This window comes from Pseudorca crassidens, chromosome 9 (assembly GCF_039906515.1).
Source record: "Pseudorca crassidens isolate mPseCra1 chromosome 9, mPseCra1.hap1, whole genome shotgun sequence".
Lineage (NCBI taxonomy): Eukaryota > Metazoa > Chordata > Mammalia > Artiodactyla > Delphinidae > Pseudorca > Pseudorca crassidens.
The window spans coordinates 97,117,162-97,124,810 of record NC_090304.1 but is presented as its reverse complement, the minus strand read 5'-3'; positions in this window follow the sequence as shown (position 1 = coordinate 97,124,810).

Below are 7,649 nucleotides of genomic sequence, written 5' to 3'. Positions count from 1 at the left end.
GGTACTATGTACCAGGGAGAGTTGTGAAAGTGGGGATAATCTATGTAATGTGCCTGGCAGAGAGTATGACTTCAGTAAAAACTAGTCGCTAGTATTGTTATCCTGATGGTGAAGGTGGGGAAGAAGTTCAGGGCTCTGGGAGGGAACTGGTTGCCTCTGGGAGGGAACTGGTTGGATCTAGGTGTTCCTTGGGGGAGGGAGCTACTTGTCGCAGCCTTAGAATGAGATGTGCGTCTTGTTTTCCTTCATGTCTTCCTGAGATGTAAGCACTGCCTGCACCTGGGCAGGTTCACGTTCAAGCTGTGTGGAAGGGATGGGGAAGGAAGGTGACCTTGGAGGTCTTAGGAGCAAACCCAAAGCAGAGGCTTCTCTGTGGCCGACCCCCCACCTCACTTTGTGGGGCTTGTGCTGACCGACCCCCTCATCCCCTCCAGGCCTCCCCGGCTGACAGTCCATGCAGGGCAGCCCAGCGATGCTGCACCAGCCCTGCCACACCTGTTCCGTCTGCTCTCCTGTTTGTTTTTTTCCTTTCCTCCTATCTTACAATTCTGGGGAAATTAGTTTCTAGAATTCAAACAGCCGGGAGGAAAGCCGGGGATCATCCAACACATTTCCTACCACAAGGCAGGTCTGCAGCAATCCCATCCCCCCCAACCCCGCGCCCCCCCAAGTCCTCTAAAGGAGACGGTATCTTGGGCGAGGCAGACAGCCTGTGGTCTGTCTGACCTCAGTCCCTCTAGCTGGGCTGTTAGCCTGTGCCCTCTTGTTTGGCCCTCTAGAGAGGTGGAAAGAAGCTGGCCGGCCTACATCCAAATAACCCTCCCGAGGTTAAGAAGGGTGTTATTAAGGCATCCCTTCTCCAGGCTAAGTAATCCTAGTGCCTTTAACCCTTTCCTCGCAGGTTCTGTTTTCCAAGCCTTTAATTATTTTCATTGCCCTCTCTGTAATTTAGGATGCCACCCTATAATCATAGAATTTCAGAGCTGGAAGGTTCCTGGGAGAGGTATGGAGGAGAGCCAGATGCAGAGGGTTCGGGCCTCTTCTTGCCCAGTCACCGGAATGGGAAGGAAGCCCAGTAGGCTCCCTTTCACGACGCCCTTCCCCATCCCTCTTCCAGCAGGGGAGAGCCCTGCTCATTTGTCCTTAAAGCAAAAATTGATTGAGCCGTTCTGGTGAGCTGTGGGCTGTCTAGGCATTTTCAAAATTGTGACCTCCTTAATCCCTCCACCGTCCTGCCGGGGAGCCTCATTTTGTAGGCAAGGAAACTGGCTCTGAGAGATTAAGTAACTTAAACAAATTCACACACGAAGAAAGTCGCAGGCCCCTCCACCCAAACTCCCTTCTCCTGCTACGCTCACCCCAATCCCAGTGGCGCCCACAGAGTCAATTCCCAGAGGCCTTTATGGAAGCATCTCTCTCCTGGAGAGGTTGTCAGGCTCCAGGGAGGCCAGAGCTGGGCTGCGGCAGGAATTGTCAGGATTCTCTCTCCCTCTCTCTCTCTCCCCCCTCTCTCTCTCTCTATATATATATATCTTTATATATCTATATATATTTATCTAAAGAGATTCATTTATATATCTTGGACTTGGCCCGTGCAATTGGGAGCTGCTAAGTGTGAAGCCCAGAGGCCAGGCCGGCGGGTTGCAAATCAAGCGGGATTTGATGGTACAGTTTTCGAGGCAGAATTTCTTCCACAGGAAACCTCAGTTTCTGCTGTTAAAGCCTTTCCACTGATTCGAAGAGGCCCAACCACATTAAAGAGGGTCATCTCCTTCACTTAAAGTCAACTGACTGTAATGTAACCACATCTACAAAATACCTTTGCAGCAATACCTGGATTAGTGTTTGATTAAATAACTGGGTATTATAGCTTAGGCAAGTTGACACAAAAAGCTACCTATCACATGCTCCTTCATGGGTGTCGATGGGGAGAAGTTGGCTTGATCCAGTGGGCCTTTTCCCCAGAGTCCCAGGCAAGTGCTGGGAAGGTGCCAAGGAGGGCAGAGCCCTCTGTGGACCTCCCCATTATGAGGGTGCTAGGTCCCAAGGTCAGGGTTGTGCCACCAGATCCACACCAGAACGCTTTCCCCTGGGGATGTGCTGCCTTCGTCTGCTTGAGAGCTGCATTTAAGACCCAGGGACTTTTCAGGGGGCAGAAGGCTCAGAAGGAGCAAAGGGCAATCCTCGGAGTAGGAGCAAGAGGACTGTTGCCTGTGTCCGAGGGGCCAGGTAGGCCAAGAGCCCTTGAGGGTGCGGACCATGTCTTATCTCTCCGTATCCCAGGGTTGGGACCATGGCCCACGGGAGACGTGCTACGAATGTCTGTTCCTTTCCCTTCATCAGCCTCCCTGGTAGGTGCCTAAAACATTCTAGGCAGGTAGAAATCAGACCTATTTTTACAGTTCTTCCAATAAGAGCATTTACTGATAACAGAAATAGTATTTCCCAGTCTAGAGAGTTCTCCTCCTCCTCCTCCTCCCCCTCCCCCTCCTCCCCCTCCCCTCCCCTCCCCCCGCTCCTCCCCCGCTCCTCCCCCTCCCCTCCCCTTCCCCTCCCCTTCCCCTCCCCTCCCCTCCCCTTCCCCCCTCCCCCCTCCTCCTCTCCCCCTCCCCCCTCCTCCTCTCCCCCTCCCCCTCCCCTCCCCTCTCCTCCCCCCTCCTCCTCTCCCCCTCCCCTCTCCTCCCCCCTCCTCCTCTCCCCCTCCCCTCTCCTCCCCCCTCCTCCTCTCCCCCTCCCCTCTCCTCCCCCCTCCTCCTCTCCCCCTCCCCCCTCCTCCTCTCCCCCTCCCCCTCCCCTCCCCTCCCCTCTCCTCCCCCCTCCTCCTCTCCCCCTCCCCTCTCCTCCCCCCTCCTCCTCTCCCCCTCCCCTCTCCTCCCCCCTCCCCCTCCCCTCCCCCTCCCCTCCCCTCCCCTCCTCCTCCCCTCCCCTCCTCCTCCCCACCCCTCCCCCTCCCCTTCCCCTCCCCCTCCCCTCCCCCTCCCCTCCCCTCCCCTCCTCCTCCTCTCCCCCTCCTCCTCCCCCTCCCCTCCCCCTCCCCTCCCCCTCCTCTTCCTCCCCCTCCCCTCCCCCTCCCCTCCCCCTCCTCTTCCTCCCCCTCCCCTCCCCCTCCTCTTCCTCCCCCTCCCCTCCCCCTCCCCTCCCCCCTCCTCTTCCCCCTCCCCTTCCTTCTCCTCCTCCTCCTCCTCCTCCTTCTTCTTCTTCTTCTTGTTCTTCTTCTTCTGGTCAAAGGGTATAACCTTTTCTTTTTAAAATAAATAAGTCCTGGGGATGTAAGGTACAGCATGGTGACAATAGTTAATAATGCTGTATCGTGTATTTGAAAGCTGTTAAGAGAGTAGACCTTAAAAGTTCTCATCACAAGAAAAAAAATGAGAGAGTTCTTCTCAATATAAAATCAACCCCCCCCCCCCCAGTTTCAGGTCAAATTCTGTAGGACTAGGACAGCAGAAATGAGTAAATTAGACTTCAGAGATTTTATTGTTGCTCTAAAGTTTGAAGCAGCACAGCCTTCTGGCTGCTGTTTACAACTAGAGGCACACCAAAGGACAGAGACACCAGCAATTCAGAAGACCCATGCAAGCACTAAGGTGGGACCAGAGCCCTCCTCTCACAGACACAATTGCCCCTCATCTTGTCTTTCACAGGGCTTGGGGCTCAGAAGGACTCAAGGAAGAAGTTCCTGCAGCAAACAGTCCTACAGCTTGAAGTCACATGGCTAAGGGATCCTGTGAAGTCTCTTTCTTTGCAGGTCTTTTAGAGGACGTTTCTAGATACAGCGTTTCTTAGAGGCAGGGAGTGGACCAGCTGGCCGCTCCTTCTCAACCCTGGGATTCCAAGGGAACAGGAGGAGTTTTCTCCTTTTAAGGGGTTTCCTCTTTCATCTGGAGGTGGTTGGTGAGAGAATCAGGTGTTGCCAGGGCACGGCAGTGGGTGGGTGAGGCTGCCCCACCCGCTGAATCCAGGGAGGCTTCCAGGAGGGGAATGGCTTGGAGGTGCCTCATGAAACAAGCCTGGGAGGAGGCTTGGGGTTGGCTGATAGGTGGGTATGGGAGGAAGGGACTTGGTGGGGGCTGGCTGGAAGGGCAGGCCTAGTCTGAACAGGCAGGATCCTCCCCAGCTTCACGGGAGTCCTTCTCTGGAAGCCATACCTGTCAGCTCTTCTTACCTCCTAAACCTTGCGAGGGATGGGGATGGCAGCCAGTGACATTCCACCATCGCTTGGTATAGGGAGAAATGTTGCAGCAGGAAGGCTTTAAGCTAGACCAGAAGGGGAACTGGATAAGATGGGAGATGAGTGACTGAGGGGCTCCAGGGGCCCCTTTCTTTCAAGGCCTTTAAAAACAAAGAGGTTTCTTCTGCTCCCAGCACCCCCTCACCTCCAAGCCACAGTGATGGCCATGACAGCCTTTGGGGGCTTTTTGCCAGTTTGCACGTAACACGCATGTTCTGAGAGCCATCAGGAAATGCCCTTTCGTGGAAACTGTGCAACTAGCTTTGGGATTGAAGAGCAGGCAGACCCCCGCAGATAGTGTAGAGTGTAGTTTTGGGGGGCACAATGGCAGAACTGGAGTGAGGGGTTCGGGGGAGCTCTGGGAGCAATCATTCACCCATGGATGGTCCACAGTGTCCACACCAGACCTCAGTACTCCAGAGGCTAGAAATCCTTGTCTCTCTAGTTCAGCCCTGGGACTGGTGGGCATGGAGTCATGGGGTCCCTGGAAGGACAATCATTTCTTTGGCTTCTTCCCTTTTTCAGCCCTTGGATTCTGGAGGTTGCCAGGAGACTCTACCTAGAGTCCACCGTGCCTTTGGAAGGAGCACCCACACCAAGGGAAGGAAGGGCCTGAGGCCCTTATCTGGGAGGGCCAAAACGCCGGTAAACCAGCACTGACACAATTCAACTGAATAAATCTGCCGAGTCAAATTAAATGCTGCCTCTGTCTGGCCAGGGAGGATGCTTCTGTGCATGGGAAGTGAGCCATGCTCAGCCTGGTGGGAGGGACCAGCCTCTCTCCTCAAGGCCTGGGCCCTCCCTCCCCACCCTGGGCAGGCCAAAACTCTCACATGGATTTCTCTCATTCACGGACATGCTGGATTCAAATGACTGACTCACTGGTTTGTTTTCCCACTGGACTGTGAGCTCCCCAGCCACGGGATCTGGGACTCATTTACGCCTGTGTGATCAGTCTCTTGTTTAGAGCCTGGCATATGGTAGGAGGCTGGAGAAATATCAATGGGAATGAGGGAGTAATTAACCCCATTGGGTGGTCTGAGCTAAATACCTCTGAGTAGGACAGACAGCGATGTAACAGGGTTTCAGAGGAGGGAACCATCACTGTGGGCCCGGGTCAGAGGGAAAGCCGCGTGGAAGAGATAAAGTAGCCTTGTCTTCTATTGCCTTAAAATCACTTGAGCCCATTTTGCTCCCTCAGGACAACTGAGAGTTGAATTCTCCAGCATCCCTTTTTCTATCCTCCTTCCTACATTAATTCGTCTACCCCAGTCACCCGCTGACCCTCCGTGATGTGCCGGAGTGACTCACAGTGGCCTGGGGGAGCTGACTGTGTTCATCTCTTCCCAGCACACCTCACGCTAGTAGCTTGAAACTGGCCAGGGAGGGAGAAATTGGCAAACACTATAAACCAGTGCTAGAAGAGTTAGCTGCTAATCGTTTACCAGCACATTTGCCTACCTACTACCTGTCCATCTACTACCTGTCCATCTCCTTCCTTCCTTTCTCTTCCCTCCTCTTCCCTCTCTCCTTCCCACGAATCTTCCTTCCTTCCCTTTTCCCTTCCTTTTTTATCAATTCTTTTATCCAGTTCCCCACCTACCTACTCATCTGTCCAACCACCATCCATCCACCATCCATCCATCCATCCATCCATCCACCATCCATCCATCAGTCCACAATCCATCCATCCATCCTCCATCCTGCCACCATCCATCCATCCATCCATCAGTCCACCATCCTGCCACCCACTCACCTATCATCCACACATCTACTCTCCATCCACCCATCCATTTCCCACTTGGATCCATCTAACTTTCATTTCTTTTATTCATCCATCCATCCATCCATCCACCCACAAATGCTTTCTGAGCATCTTCTCTGTGTCGGCCTATTCCCCAGGCTCAGAATCTTTCCCAGACTCCTGGAAGATAGGTGCATGAAGGACTAGTCCTTACAAGGACTAGCAGAGGTCTCCCAGTGCAGCACCCCAGGGTCAGCCGGCACTGATGTTGGGTTCATAACCAGAACACTCTGGTTTTCCCTTCTGCTGCTCTTTGCCCCTCATAGCCTGTTCTCACAGGGTCCAGGAGACACTAGCAGGGGAAGGAGAGGCATGTCCCCATCTCTCACTCCCTCCACACCTCAGGCAAGAGCCCAGTGGAATTGGGCCTGACTTTGAGAAAGGGTTTCCTGCCCCCAAAGTCCCCACGAGCTCTTAGACAACTTACCAGTGAGTTCAAACAAGAAGGGGCTCCCCTGGGGCCTGAGAACAGAGACGTGAGGTGAGAGGGAAGCCCCGTCATGAAGCAGCACCCTCTGCCCCCAGCACCCCCCCACCCCTTAAAGCTCTGGCTGCTCTGTGAACCAAGCTTGTCTCTCGTTCCCAGAGGCTGTTATTGCAAAGGGTTTGCTGTTCAGCCTGGTGAGCCAAAGGGGCTGTAGGGCTCCCAGAGCCCGACCCGGAGTCGAGGGGAAGGGAGGGGAACCCACTCCCCTGCACGCAGTCCAGAACCTGCCACCTCAGCCACGCCCATCTCCTGTGCTGCCCCATCCAGCCCAGCCTGGGAGAGACACAGCCCTTTACTCTGTGCGGGGGTGTTGGCTTCCCTGGACCATGGCAGAGGGTCGTAGCCCAGAGGGGACCAGGTGGCATGTCCTGCCAGGAGTGGAGGGTCCCCAGAGTTCCTGCAGGAGGTCAGAGAGAGGAAGTGGCTAGAGTTGTTTTTTCTCACTTCTTCCCCTGAGGTCTGTGTTTACATGACAGTCGTACCCAAACGTCTCACTTCTGAGGGTATCTGAGTCCACACTTCACTGGCTTCTTTTTGGAGGGTATTGCCTGTGGCCTGGAACAGAGAGGGCGGGCAGATTTTGTTCTGAGTCACACAGCATACCTACTGTGGAGACAGATGAGAGTGAAGTGTGTGGGCCCCGAGGATGCAGCCCCCTGTCCTGGCACTGCGTGCATTCCTGTCCCTCACTACTATTTCTCTGTCCTTTGGATCCAAGCAGTTTATTTCTACCTGCTCTGAGAGAAATAACATAAGGCTGTATGCATCTTGTTCGTGCTTCTGGGACAGACGTGACTTTCCGAAGCCGTCTTCCATTGCAATAGTCAGGTGGCTGACGGGACCTTAACATCTCAAAGGCCTTGGGTTCAAATCTCAGCTCCACCAGGACTCAGCTGACTTAGGCCAGCAAGTTACCTTCTTAGAGCTTCGGTTTTCTCATCTATTAAATGGGGATCATTGAACAGGTTGCTGTAAGGTTTAAGCGAGCTCATTACAGGTAATGTACCTAACACAGTGCCTGGAAGTTGGCATACAGGGTTAAATGATCAGTAGCCACTTCCCTCCAAATCCTAAAATCCAAATCCAACTGAACCCATCATTCCCTTCAAGATGAGAAGCAACTCCAT